The following is a 13,875-nucleotide window of genomic DNA, read 5'->3' as shown; positions in this document are numbered from 1 at the left end:
TTGAAGTTGAGTGGGATAAAAAATCGAGCCCTTCATAACCTCTGTGAGTATGATTTTACTAATGCGAGAGCAGTCTACTTATTTCATTAGTCTATGGCTGGTACCCATTGATTTGAGGTTGAGTGGGATAAAAAATCGAGCCCTTCATAACCTCTGAGAGTGTGATTTTACTAATGCGAGAGCAGTCTACTTATTTTATTAGTCTATGGCTGGTACCCATTGATTTGAAGTTGAGTGAAATGAAAAATCGAAAATGACGCTAAATCCTCGAAAATGAGACAAATTTCATATATTATATAATTTAGTTATTCAGAAAATAATTGTTTTCCTTTTGACTTAGTAGTGATCTGCATGAAGCTTTTCAATTTATATTTACTGTATATTTAAAAATAATGGAGTCAAAAAGACGGGTATAGTCAAGAACATGCCTTGGTGCGTATTGCGAAATTTATGACAGCGTAGTAGACACGTGAAATCTCGTTGTATTATGAGCATTCGATTTTAGATCTCATCATCATCATGTCTGGCTAGACAGCCCAGGGTGGGCCAGTGCCTTCCTTTGAATTCGAATCCACATCTCTCTACTTTTGACACTTGTTCGCCAGTTTTTCTCCTTTAGAGTAAGGAAATCAGTCTCAACTAAATCCAACCATCTCAGCCTGGGTCTACCTCTTTTCCTGTTCGTTAGGGGTTTGTGTAACAGGATTTTTTTTAAATTTGAGTCATCATTCCTTCTGAAAATGTGAGCTGCCCNGAAAACTTTAAAAAATGTATTAAAATGCAAAATACGCCCCTAAATTTAAAGAAAAATGCCCTATAAATCTAAAAAAATGCTCTAAAAGACAAAAAATGCCCAAAAATGCAAAAAAATGCAAATGTCATCAAAATCCGGGCCTTAATTATGAGCATTCGATTTTAGATCTATTCAGAAATATTTTTATGCATATTTTAATGAATTGTTTTATATCAAGATACAAACATACATTTATCAACTTTAATTTCTTCGTTTTTCTAATAATTTTGACATTTCACCCACAAGAATCAATTATTTTTATAGTTAATGTTAGATTCTTTTCAGTACTTATTTATTTAACGCGGTTTGAATAATTAAAATAGTTTTGAAACTGAGATTTTTTGCAATAATTCATTGGTAGGCATTGCTATTTCATTGTAAAAAGACTTTGTAGTTTTTAAAATCAATTTTTTCTTCTAAATAATTATCAAATCCATTTATTATTACATTTAAATAGACCACAATATCATGTTTGTTCTTACTTAAGGTGCACTTTAACATTTTAAATACGCATATTATTTTACTTAACTAAATTCTGAGTTCCACTTATACATACATAAAGTTATTAGCTGTATAATTCATATTTTGTTTATCCTATCATGACTTATGTTAGTAAAATAGAAATTAGGGGCTGTAAAATATTTTTCTTGTTATATTCTTTTATACTTCAGTAGTGAAGAGGATATTAACAGCTAAGTACCTTTTAATCTGAGTCATCGTGCCTCTAGATTCATGGAGTCAGTTGAAATTTTACAGAAAAAATGCAAAAAAAACAAAACAAAACTACCTAAGATAGTTTTACTATAATACCATTTTATAATATTTGAGCAATAAATACGTCATCTTTGATACACTACTCCTGTAATAGATTATATATTTCAAATTAAGGTAATTGAAAAGAATAAAGCTCTATAGTTAGATAATTAAATTATGTCTCATTAAGAAGCTTAATAAAATCTCGAAGCTACGCATTAATTGAGAATTTTAATTTACACTGATTACATTTGATTAAAAATGAAATTTACATCAGTTGAAAATTTATAGAAAAAATGCAGAACAAACTACCTAAGATTGTTTTACTTTAATACTATTTTACAATATTTAAGAAATAAATACGTCATCTTTGATACGCTACTCCTGTAATAGATTATATTATATTTCAAACTAAGGTAATTGAAAAGAATCTAAAGTTCTATAGTCAGATAATTAAATTATGTATCATTAAGAAGCTTAAAAAAATCTCGAGGCTACGCTTTGTTTGAGAGTTTTCATTTACAATGATTACATTTGATTAAAAATGAAATTTATATTAGTCAGTTGAAAATGTATAGAAAAAACGCGGAACAAACTACCTAAGATTCTTTTACTATAATACCATTTTATAATATTTGAGCAATAAATATGTCATCTTTGATACGCTACTTCTGTAATAGATTATATTACATTTCAAATTAAGGTAATTGAAAAGAATAAAAGCTCTATAGTTAGGTAATTAAATTATATATCATTAAGAAGCTTAATAAAATCTCGAAGCTATGCTTTGTTTGAGAATTTTCATTTACGCTGATTACATTTGATTAAAAATGAAATTTACATAAGATTAATTAAGTACAGAACTCCTGTTTTATAAGCAAGTACTAATTTTTTTCTTAGATCGAAATCTCTAATGCATATATTGAGCGCGAATTCTTCAAATAACTTTTTCGAAGGAAAATGACTATGTTATGCAAACTTTCAGAAAAATGCCAGTTACGACTAAATAGATTGAGAAAATAATTCAAGAGTTTCATAAACACCTAAAGAACAACAATGTGTAAATTACTTTTTCGATATTTAAAAATGAGAAATTCCAACTATTTGCATTCATTGATTTTCCAACAATGACTTAAGGATTTAGAAATAACTTTTGAATTAACTAAATGAAAAACTTATTGATTTCCTTAAGCTAATGTATCAGGAAGGAAAATACTGTTAAAAAATAAGTTTTCAGTTAGGAGTAATAATAAGTTTTAATGTTAGGAATTATAATTTCGTAAAGCAACGGGAATTTTTAATATATTTGAAGTATTAATAATGGAATATATAATACAATATATAATATAATATATAATATAGTTAAAAGTTTAATTAAAACACACTAATATAGCATTTAAAACTTAATAATGCATTAAAAGATAATGGCAAAAATTTTGATGAGGAAATTGAAACTTACTTAACTTACTTAACTTAAATAAACTACACTTAATAAACTACTTAATAACTTAGAAACTTAAATAAACTACACGAGTAATAGTCTATTATTGAGCTATTAAAACAAAGTCTATGATTTAGAAACTATATTAGTAATATATATGAAAAAAAAACAAGAATATTGTTTTCTAATTTTATAATCACGTTTCCACTTAATACAAGAATAAAATTTTTTTATGCTATTGATCTTATACTATCTGGTCAAAACTATGCGGTATTACTAATTAGGTACTACTAATTACTCGGGGTTATTACTAATTCTATTTTATTTTATAACCGTCGTTGAACAGCCGGGCCAATTTTTATGGGTTTACGACTATTATTTTTCAACTCCGTAGCCTTGTAATTTTGAACTCAATCCAAAAGACAAGGGACCTCCTGGATCGTGTATTGGGAGAAATTTGCCTTCGTGGAGGACTTTTTGATGGAGCAAACCCGCATTTGCTTTACAAGGAGAGGAAGAAAACGAGAACCTCCCACGATTAGCCTGGCGGCAAGGGGACTCTAACCCATGATCCGTCTACCACTGAGGATATTTCACGTCAGCACTGTGGTCGGTGCAAGCCGGATGCGGAATTCGTATCGACTGGGATTCGAACCCGGTTCGTCTCATTGGAAGTAGTAACACCCACTACTACTAACTAGGAGGCATATATTAATATGATGCAGGTACTCTTTTTGTGTCGATGGCAGCCTGTATATGCCCTGCCCGGGGAGAATTTCCACCACTTTTTGAATAGTGGTCATACAAGTTAACTTTATGACATCCATCTCAGCTGAAATGAGAGCGGTCAGGGATGATGGTCAATTTGGCTGGCTACGTAATCTGCGTTTTAATTTGTCCCAAAAGTGTTCTATGGAAATCAGGGCATTGAGAAGGCCAGTTTAGTTTCTGAACACATATTTCATCAAACCTTCTTCTTTTACAGCGCAACAGCCTCTTGCAGACCTTAGCTGCCTCAACAACTGACAAACGCCAGCGTCACCTATCCATGACAACTCCCATCCAATTTCTAATATTTAGGGATTTCAGGTCATTTTCGATGTCGTTGAGCCATCTAGTAGGAGGTCTGCCTCTAAGACGTGAACCCTCGGAGTTCTTAAAGGTGACGATTCTCATGGCGCTATTTTCCGAGCTTCTCCATAGATGGCCCAGCCATCTCAGCCTATTACTGAGGACTATTTGAGTAATTTGGGGCTGCTTATAGAGACGGTAGATCTCGAAGTTGCAACTGGTTCGCCAGCATCCCTTTTCTTGAATCGCGCCAAAGATGGCTCTAAGGATCTTCTTTCGAAGGTGATCAGTGACCCCTGCATATCTGAATTTAGGGTCCAAGTTTCACTTTCATAAAGCAATACAGGAAGCATTAGCGTCTTACATAGTTTAAACTTTTTTTCGGCTGAGAAGATTAGATCTTAATGGTCTCCTCAGTTTAAAGAAATACTTATTAGCCATTTTGAGTCGATTGTTGATTTCTGCTATAAATATGTTCTGATCGTTAACATCAGTGCCACGGTATTTGAATTCGTTAACCCACGCACATTAGGAATTGCTAATTAATGTTTTAACGTACGATTAAGATTTGTAAATTGAGAAGTATTAGTGGAGGACTTTGCGACTCGACAGATTTAACATGCATCAGTCATCATTTACAACACTGGGAGTCTTCAGCTAGCCTGGGATCGAAACCACGAACTCTTGGACTTGGGCGCCGTGCCCTACCAAGCAAGCTATCCCTGCCCGTACAAAGGTATTGCCATTAATACATGAAGGGGTGCTGTAATTTTTTCTTATCCAGGAATTTTATCCTATCATCGTTAATAGAAATGCCTGAAACCATGGCTGCGATAACCTCGATGCGTGAATGTTTTAGTTATTCCACTGGAAGAGACATGGGCTTTTCCCGAAATGTTGCCATTGAGTTTGGCGAGCAGCATTGCCTTAACTGTCTACATACATCGCTGATTTCACATTTGAGAACCAAATGACATGGATCAAACCATGAAAAACATCCCACACCATGATGCTTTAGGTAGGTGTCCGCACACTTTTGTCCACATAGTGTATAGCAATTGGCTTATTTTATGCTTTATTTTAATGCTAATTTTAAATATGCATCCAAGATTTCTAAGAAAAAAAATCCTTACATTTTAAATCAGGACGAATTAGCACAGTTATTGAATAGCATTAATTCACAGATTTTAAATAGTACTCATACATGATTAATTTAATCAAGTGTTACAAACGATCAAAATCAACAAGCAATAAACTTAAAAAAACGTTCTTTTTTTCTAACAAATCAATGAATTATTGTGAACACTTTTATGTGAAAAACGTTTAATATATAAATTCAGTTATGAAAATGTTTGGATTAATTAATATCAAAATGCATTCATGAGTTTTAATTATGCTTTACAAATAATATAATATTATTAAACATATATAATCATATATAATTACACAGTAATATTATTTTTTCATCAAACTTAAATGGAGAAATAAAATTCTGGTAAAGCTACCGTATTGCATGGTAATGACACTGCTGGTAAAAAAACAAACCATAATTTCGGTTTATAAAACCAAAATGTATGGTATTTAAACCATTAATTTAATAATTTTTCCGTTCACATAATAACGGTTTATCGGAAATTCCGGTTTTAAAAATTATGGTTCTTGTTACCACACATTTAGAACAAATACATAACTGAAAATTAGATTTAACCAAACAAATGTTTTTTATGTCATGCTCTAAAGAATTATGCTAAAATTACCAGCTTTTACCATATTTACCAGCTTTGTCACTTGCTATAAAACCTTATTATGTTTATAACCTTATTATGTTTAAACCTTATTAACCTTATTATGTTTTAAAAATCATTAGCAAAGCGTGTCACAAAAATTACCAAGCATTTTGGTGTTCCCATAGGGGCAGAAACACGGTGAGTTTTACCGTATTCTGGTAGTTTTGACCATTTTTTTTCTCAGTGCAGTTTCATTCATAAATTTTAACTAAAATACATTCATGATTTTTTTTGTTCACATAAATATTACTTACTGTATCAAGCAATATTTAGCAAGAGTAATTATTTGAGCAAATCAATGAATTATTGAGCGTAATTTAATGACAAACACGTGCAATAATTGAATAATTAATCTGCACTTTTTAATTATTAATAGGATTTTAATTCACAAAATTTCAATTAAAATTCATAAATATTAAATATTACCAATGATATTCTAAAACAGAAATGCCAAATATAATTTTTTAAAAAGTCAATAAAATAAAGTGAACTCTTTTTTATCCCTAGCAAATCTTTATCTTCAACATTATACAGCAATTTCTGATTTATATTCACTGATAAGCTTTCTGGCAAACATTTTCATTCAAATATCGCGAATAATGAATCTTCAATACCAGGGCATGGATATAAAGAGTAAAACATATCACAAAGAACCTAAAGTCGCCATCAATAAAATCATTCATTGTTGGAGCTATTAAGAAAAAAAAAGTTTGGAAATTGGGTCGCATGAGCGATTTTTTGTATTCCAGGATTCGAAGACGTTTGCATTGGCACAGTGCCCGTGCCGCTAGCAATTGCGAACAATGTGTGAAAGCTAAAAGCAAGCCGAAATTCACTGAAGAGCTTAACTCATTATGGTTCAACTCTTTTCACATTTTATCGCTTGCCCCACCTTTTTTCTTTCAGAGTTTCTTACAAAAATCGAACAAGCCATTCGTTACTCTGAGTGTTATTTGTATCTTTAAATAAACTTTTGAATATCAATATAACTTATGACAAATTTATTACTATTTTTAAATGATAACACTCCCAGATAGCAAAATAAGAATTATTTTAACTCAGCAAAAACCTTTTAATTTAATCCTAACAAGGTTTGTTTTGTGGTTTACGTGTAAACCTTCTGACCTTAAAACAAGATCTGTGACAATCTGCTCTATTCTGCTCACATTATCCTAATCCAAAAACTTTGAAAACAACTATATAAAAACCTTTAAATCGAGATTGACTTAGGGTTGTCAAGCGTGAAAAAATCCTTTTAATAAAGCTAGTCTTCCAGGTGAAAATAATCTTAAATCTAGGTAATTATAAGGTTTCTTTTCGCAACGTCTTGAACGCTCATCTAAAATCCACCTTGTCATGAAATTTTAATGGATAATGCAATTTGATCCTATCGCTCGTCACTATGAACCTAAGTGACAATATTTTTTAAAAAAAGCTTTAAAAATAATTTTGAATCTTTTTAGGATGAAAGGTTTGAAACTGCATTATTTTTGCTCGATTTGAAAAAAAGGTTTTTAGTACAAACATTTTCGTGACAATAAAAAGGAAATTCCGCAACAAGGTTGCTGTAAGGTTACATGATTTCTAGGACTGCTTGTTACTCTTTTAAGCACTAATTTATTTTGTTACAATGAGTACTATGAAACTGACGATACAATAAATACAAGAAAAGCCTTCAAGTTTTGACCTTTTATTAAACAATCACTAAGATAACGTATTGCTTAGAAGTGAATAGCAAGCAAGCACTAAATTGGATGCTTGCAAGCGACGTCACGTGTTGGTCAGCCAATCAGGTTCGACACACATGCGTGACGTTGCTTGCAGGTATCCAATTAAATCTGATTTGAAAATTGATTCAGCGTGATAATAAACCCAAGTCTAAAGTTGTCACGCACCACGTGATTATGACAAGGTTGAAAGGAAACAAACTGAGCTATAAGTTGAGAAGATTTCAAAGTTAAAAACGAATAGTTCAGAGTAACAATCAAAGTGTTCTATATTATGTTTTAAGTTTACTTATACAGCATTAGTGGTGCTGCATTAGATCTGTATTAGTGGTGCTGTTTTGATTTTTAAAAGCATGATCAATGATTATGCATGTTTTTCTATTGCATGTCATTTATCAAAATTTAAATTAATAATAGTTAGGCCATTTGGCAGCTCAAAGTTTAAAAATTAATAATTTTGTCTTTAACTAAATTGGGAATCTTGAATAGCAATTGTTTTTTAAAAGCATAATTATTGTTTTGTTTCAACAAGTTTTTCGATTGAATGACACTTATTTCAATTGGGTATAATATGAAAAAAGCACAACTACTTCCACTTACTAGGAATAACATTTACCTTTTAGTTTAATTAATAAACTGAGTTTTAAATATGCTTACTAAATTCATAAACTTCGGTAAAACAACAATATAAATTATTTCCAAAGGAACTAGACTAATACAATTCCAACCTGGCGAGTAGCGACTTATAACAAGACACTTCGTTTGATGCTTTTACTTGTTGCTAGAAATCAGGTTCGCAGAAAATGCTGTTTACTAGTTAAATTTAGTAGGAATAACACGATCTGTGACGTAGGCTATAGTATACCCAATTCAATAACTACTTATTGACTAAAAAATTTTATCTCTTAAAAAGAAAATAATTTTAAAGAATTTAATAATTAATTTAAATACTTAACGCTAGAGCGCATTTCGCGTTAGGACACATCTAAAATGGCTCTAACTCAGTGGCATGGTTTGTAAATCAAACCATCTAAGTTTGCATAGTTTTTAGGGTGTTGGGGAGCATGACCGAACAGTAGTGGCATCTCCCACTATTGTTCGCTAAACAAAAATTAATTACAATCTGAAAATTGTGCATATACTTCAAATGAACATAAAAGAGTCGTTGTGGTTCAGGGAATAGGAAATAGAACCTGGTTTATCTGGTTCGAATCCTAGCGATGGCCTTCCAATTCGAATATCGCATCCGGCTCGCGCCGACCACAGTGCTGACGTAAAATATTCTCAGGGGTAAATGGATCACGGGTTAAAATCCCCTTGCCCTTAGGCTAACCCAGAGAGATTTTCGTAGTTTTCCGCTCTATGTAACGCAATTGTGTGTTAGTTCCGTCAAAATGTCCACCACAAAGGCAAATCTCTCCTACTACCAGGGAGTTCTATTGTCTTCTTGATTGGGTTCAAACTTATAAGGCTATGGATAAGGTTGAACATTGGTAGGCATAAACTCGAAAATTGGGTATAATAATATAATAATAGCAACTATCACAGATCTAATGCAGGCACCACGAATGCTGTATAAGTATGCTTAAAACATAATATAGAGCACTTTGATTGTTACTCTGAACTATTCGTTTTTAACCTTTGAAATCTTTTCAACTTATAGCTCAGTTTGTTTCCTTTCAACCATGTCATAATCACGTGGTTAAGTATAGCGTGACAACTTTAGAGTGTTAAGACTTGGGTTTATTATCACTCTGAATCAATTTTCAAATCAGATTTAATTGGATACCTGCAAGCACCGTCACGCATGTGGGTCGAACCTGATTGGCTGACCAACACGTGACGTCGCTTGCAAGCATCTAGTTCAGTGCCTGCATGCTATTCGCTTCTAAGCAATACGTTATCTTAGTGATTGTTTAATAAAAGGTTAAAACTTGAAGATTTTTCTTGTATTTGTCGGTTGTTCAACGACGGTTATGAGTATAAAAATGAACATAACGGTTAAAGATGCATTGAAGATCGTCGAAACGCCGAACTACATGAAAAATTCATAAAATACGAATGTTATATAAAAGTATAATGAAAGCATAGAAAATTCTGTTTCTTCCCCATTTTCTTCGCGGGGAAAGTCCATTTTCAGACAACCTAAAAAGAACTTTCAGGAAACATTGTGGATTGTCCCTTTCCGGAAGAGGGAATCTTGCCAAATATCTGGTCACAGCATAAAATCAATTGCGTTTTTGAGTAGCACCACTAGATTCTCCAGATAAAAGAGAATTTGACAGGATAGCTCTCAAGGGAGAATGATAACCCCCATGCAGTTTTTCTTTTTAACATCACAAAAATTTCCAACTAAGCGCGTGCCATGAGTTTTTTTCGTTTTAAAAAAAATATGAACTGTCTGGCCTTTTTTGATGATCTTGGACGACAACCCAACGGAATCACAATTAGAAAAAGCGTGGAAAAAACGTACTGCATTATTACCTATCTTCTGGGAAACCTAATAAAATGAGTTTTTTTTAGTGTGTTTGTTTCTCGAGTTTTTTCCGTTAACTTTATTGATTTCGCTTTTATTTTCCGTTTTTTTAGAGTGTGGCAGGATTTCGTGACGTGCAAAGGAAGTGATGGATTACTGAATAGATTTGACACTTTTTTGTGAAAAATGACATTGCACTTGGATTTCGATTTTGTGCATTGTAATTTCGCGTTCTAGTATCTGTCCATATCAAACACGTGAGCTCATAGTTCGAAATAAAACAAAACTTAAGAATGAATTTTTTAGATAAATTTAACTCTGGGTTTGAGAAACTCAGCTGAATGCAATGAAAATCTTTTTCCCGTTTGAATTCTGGTTTTTCTATTGTTACGGCCATACGCCGTATTATCTTAAATTTTTTTTTTGCACAACTAATATTTTTATAATGCATATGTTTTTGAAGGCGCAAAATTACATTGTTAAGTAATTATAGAGTTTTTTGTAGGAAATCTGATTATTATTTTACTGTATAACCTGAAAGTTACGACGACTGAAAAATTATCGTAGTACAATTTGAGAGATTGTTAACACAATGGTAGTTAATTCAACGTACTTAATTAAAGGGTGTTATGCAATTGCCACTTACAATGTATATTTTGACACGATACGAGTGGTAAATTATTGTTTAATCTGATAAAAATTATTTTTATCAATACATGGCGAATTATTAATGAGGAAATCGAGATTAAGCACACTAAACTGGCAATCACGCAGGTTTTGTTGTTTTAATAACGTCTTCGTTATAAATGATTCGTCATATTTTTTATAACGTTTTTGTTTTTCCTGACTAATAAATTGCGATCCCCTGAAGGTATATATATTTTTTTTAATTTTAAGATTTCTAAAGAAAAAAGCAATTTTTTAAAAGAAAAACTTAAGACTTGGATGTAGATAGTGATAGTCGTTTTTGTGTGAAAAAAGTACTAACTTTAATTCCACTTTTTCAGTTTATTTTTAATCTATTCTAGCAGAGGAAAGCTGGTTAAAACCAATGCCCAGCTTTAGGTTATGGTCTAACTAGGTTACAGTCGCTCTCTATCAGAAATTATATAAAACTAGCTGCAAACACATACAGTGTTATTTGAAGAAGAATAAAACATTTAAGGCTATATGTTTGCCGACGTCAGTGTTTTTTTTTTAAAAAATCAATCTCTTTGGAGTTTTTTTCTTGACTTAAATAAATTTTTTAGTTTGAGGAAATAAACGTAATTTCTTCAACTTCCAAAACATAATTAAATTTCCTTAAATTTTCTACAAAAAATATTTTCGCCTTAGATGATATTTAAATTTAGAACTAAAGTATTAATTTATCTTTCACGTTAATATTTAAGCAATTATATTTAGCAGCAGTTAATTAAAAAGAGCAAAAACTTCAAGTTTGCATTTTTTTCTCAACTTTCTTCTTATTATAGAAATTATTTATAGTTATAGATGCTCATTATTTATGGTTTTCATTCTTGGAATAAACACGACAGTCAATGAAAACATGTTAAATATCATTGTTATAATATGATCGAAATAAATTTACACTAAATAAAAGCATATATTTAGATAAGAAACTTTGTATCAGAACGTTCTATTACTTCTCACATTTTAGGACTTTATTCTTCGTTTAAGCAACCCTAGGCATTTGCTGAAAGTTATCCGCTTACTTTAACTAGTAAATACCAAATACATTTGCCTTTTAGTATCCCGTTTATTGCACACCTGCGCAAATAAAATCAACACGCGCTTTACCATCCCGCCTTATGAAATTCTCGTCTGCCATGGACAACCCCATCTCGATTACCCAACCATAAAATCCTACACGGTTACTCACGGGATTAGATCAATCAAGGGTTTTACGATTCGGTGCGGACAAGCAACAGCGAAAATATCGCCTGCGAAAACAAGCCACCCCCTTCACAAACTATCTCCCACATTCTGCTTTTCAATTACCCAGTGAACCTTGCAGAAAAATTTTTCACAATAAAATTTTAACTTTTACACCCCCCTGCGTCATAAAAATTTCAACCCGAGCTCCGGACCTGTTTTAGTAAAAATGTTGTCCCGGATGAAAATTACAACCTCGTGTTATCACGTTTTGGCGAGATTTATGGCGACAGAGCAGAACCATAACAACTCACGATTAATGAAGGCCTGCATAACAGATAAAACGACGTGGAGGAGGGATTTTAATTGAATCTGTTAATGTTTTCATCCTAGATATCTACAGAGAAGGGAGTAATTTGCTTATCACTATCGCATGCTCAAGTTTTCCGATTAGGCCCTTCCCTAAATTATCGGAGATGTTTGTTGCTTTCACGGGAAAATGCGTTTTGGTGCCAATATGAACAAGGGGAAGGCGTAAAGAAAATGATGGTTCATTTAGATCCGGGTAGTTTTACTCGTGTCCTTATTTGTTTCATTACTAAATAAAGCCGAAGTAATTTCCAAGTTGAAATTTTGCTAATAAAGTCTAATATAATTGAGGCACATGTATTCATTATTTACAAGCATCTCTTATCTTTAAATCTGGTTAAACAGATAGCCGTTACGAAACAAATGGCAATATTTAACAGTTAAGAATTTACAGATAGCAATTAAATATATCACGGAAAACAGATTTAAAAAAAAACAACGCATTTAAAATTTTATTTCTAAAGGACCGATTTCGCTAAGATTTTGTAATGAATTACATTCTTGTAAAATGATGCAAAAATATGTATATCTTAAAATTCCAATTTTTTTCCACTATTATTAAATAAAATAATAAAAACTAACTAAAAGTTATATTTTGCATGGAATTATTTTTGGACAAACGAATTTTATAATTGTGTGCAAAAGTTTTTCAATTCGACTAAAAAGTTTTCGAGATTTGGCGAAATTCGCAAAAAGTACATTAAATGGTCCAAACTTTGGATGCCTCTCCTGAGCAAAAAATTGGGACCATATTTCTCTGAATTTATCCCTATATTTAGGGGGTCAGAAATCCGAATCCGTCAAAAGAGAAAAGCATGTTTGTTCAGAGATAGTGCATTTTTGTGTCTGATTTTGTAACTTAAAATATCATATGAACTTATTAATTGATATATTTGAGGTCACCTCCTGAAAACTTTAAAACAGAGTCCTAGAGCATAAAGATCTAATCATTAAGTCAAAAGTTATTAAATATAGTAAGTTTATTTTTTTTACGCGCTGTAGACCAATGTTTAGACAATTAACTTAATAATTAATTGCAGTTTAACCACCAACTATTTATGATTTTTTGACCGTTTAGTTTGAATATGGTAATATAACCACTGAATAAATTGTTTTTTAACCATTTATTATGAGAAATTTTTAAGAGTGCAGAAGCATAATAATTAATTGCACTTTAAGCACCAATTATTCATGATTTTTTGGCTGTTTTGTTTGAATATGGTAAAATAACCATTGAATAAACTGCTATTTAACCATTTTTTCTGAGAAATTTTTAAGAGTGTAGAAGCATAATAATTAATTGCAATTTAACCACCAATTATTTTTGATTTTTTGACTGTTTTGTTTGAATATGATAAAATAACCATTGAATAAATTGTTATTTAACCATATTTTCTGAGAAGTATTTAAGAGTGTATAAGCATAATAATTAATTGCAATTTAATCACGAATTATTAATGATTTTTTTACTGTTTTGTTTGAATATGGTTAAATAACCATTGAATAAATTGTTATTTAACCATTTTTTCAGAGAAATTTTTAAGAGTGCAGAATCATCGTATATTTTACCGTATTCTGGTAGTTTT

At 31.4% G+C, this 13,875-nt stretch overlaps 1 protein-coding gene across 1 annotated transcript in view; it reads right to left on the bottom strand.

The window, feature by feature from the left end:
- Positions 1-13,875, bottom strand: part of LOC107450135 (cell adhesion molecule Dscam1-like) — a 398,660-nt gene that overhangs the window by 92,902 nt on the left and 291,883 nt on the right. The gene's annotated exons all lie outside the window — the stretch shown is intronic.

This window comes from Parasteatoda tepidariorum, chromosome 1 (genome assembly GCF_043381705.1).
Source record: "Parasteatoda tepidariorum isolate YZ-2023 chromosome 1, CAS_Ptep_4.0, whole genome shotgun sequence".
Classification (NCBI taxonomy): domain Eukaryota; kingdom Metazoa; phylum Arthropoda; class Arachnida; order Araneae; family Theridiidae; genus Parasteatoda; species Parasteatoda tepidariorum.
Note: the sequence above shows the minus strand (reverse complement) of the source record. Positions and strands in the feature narration are given on the sequence as shown.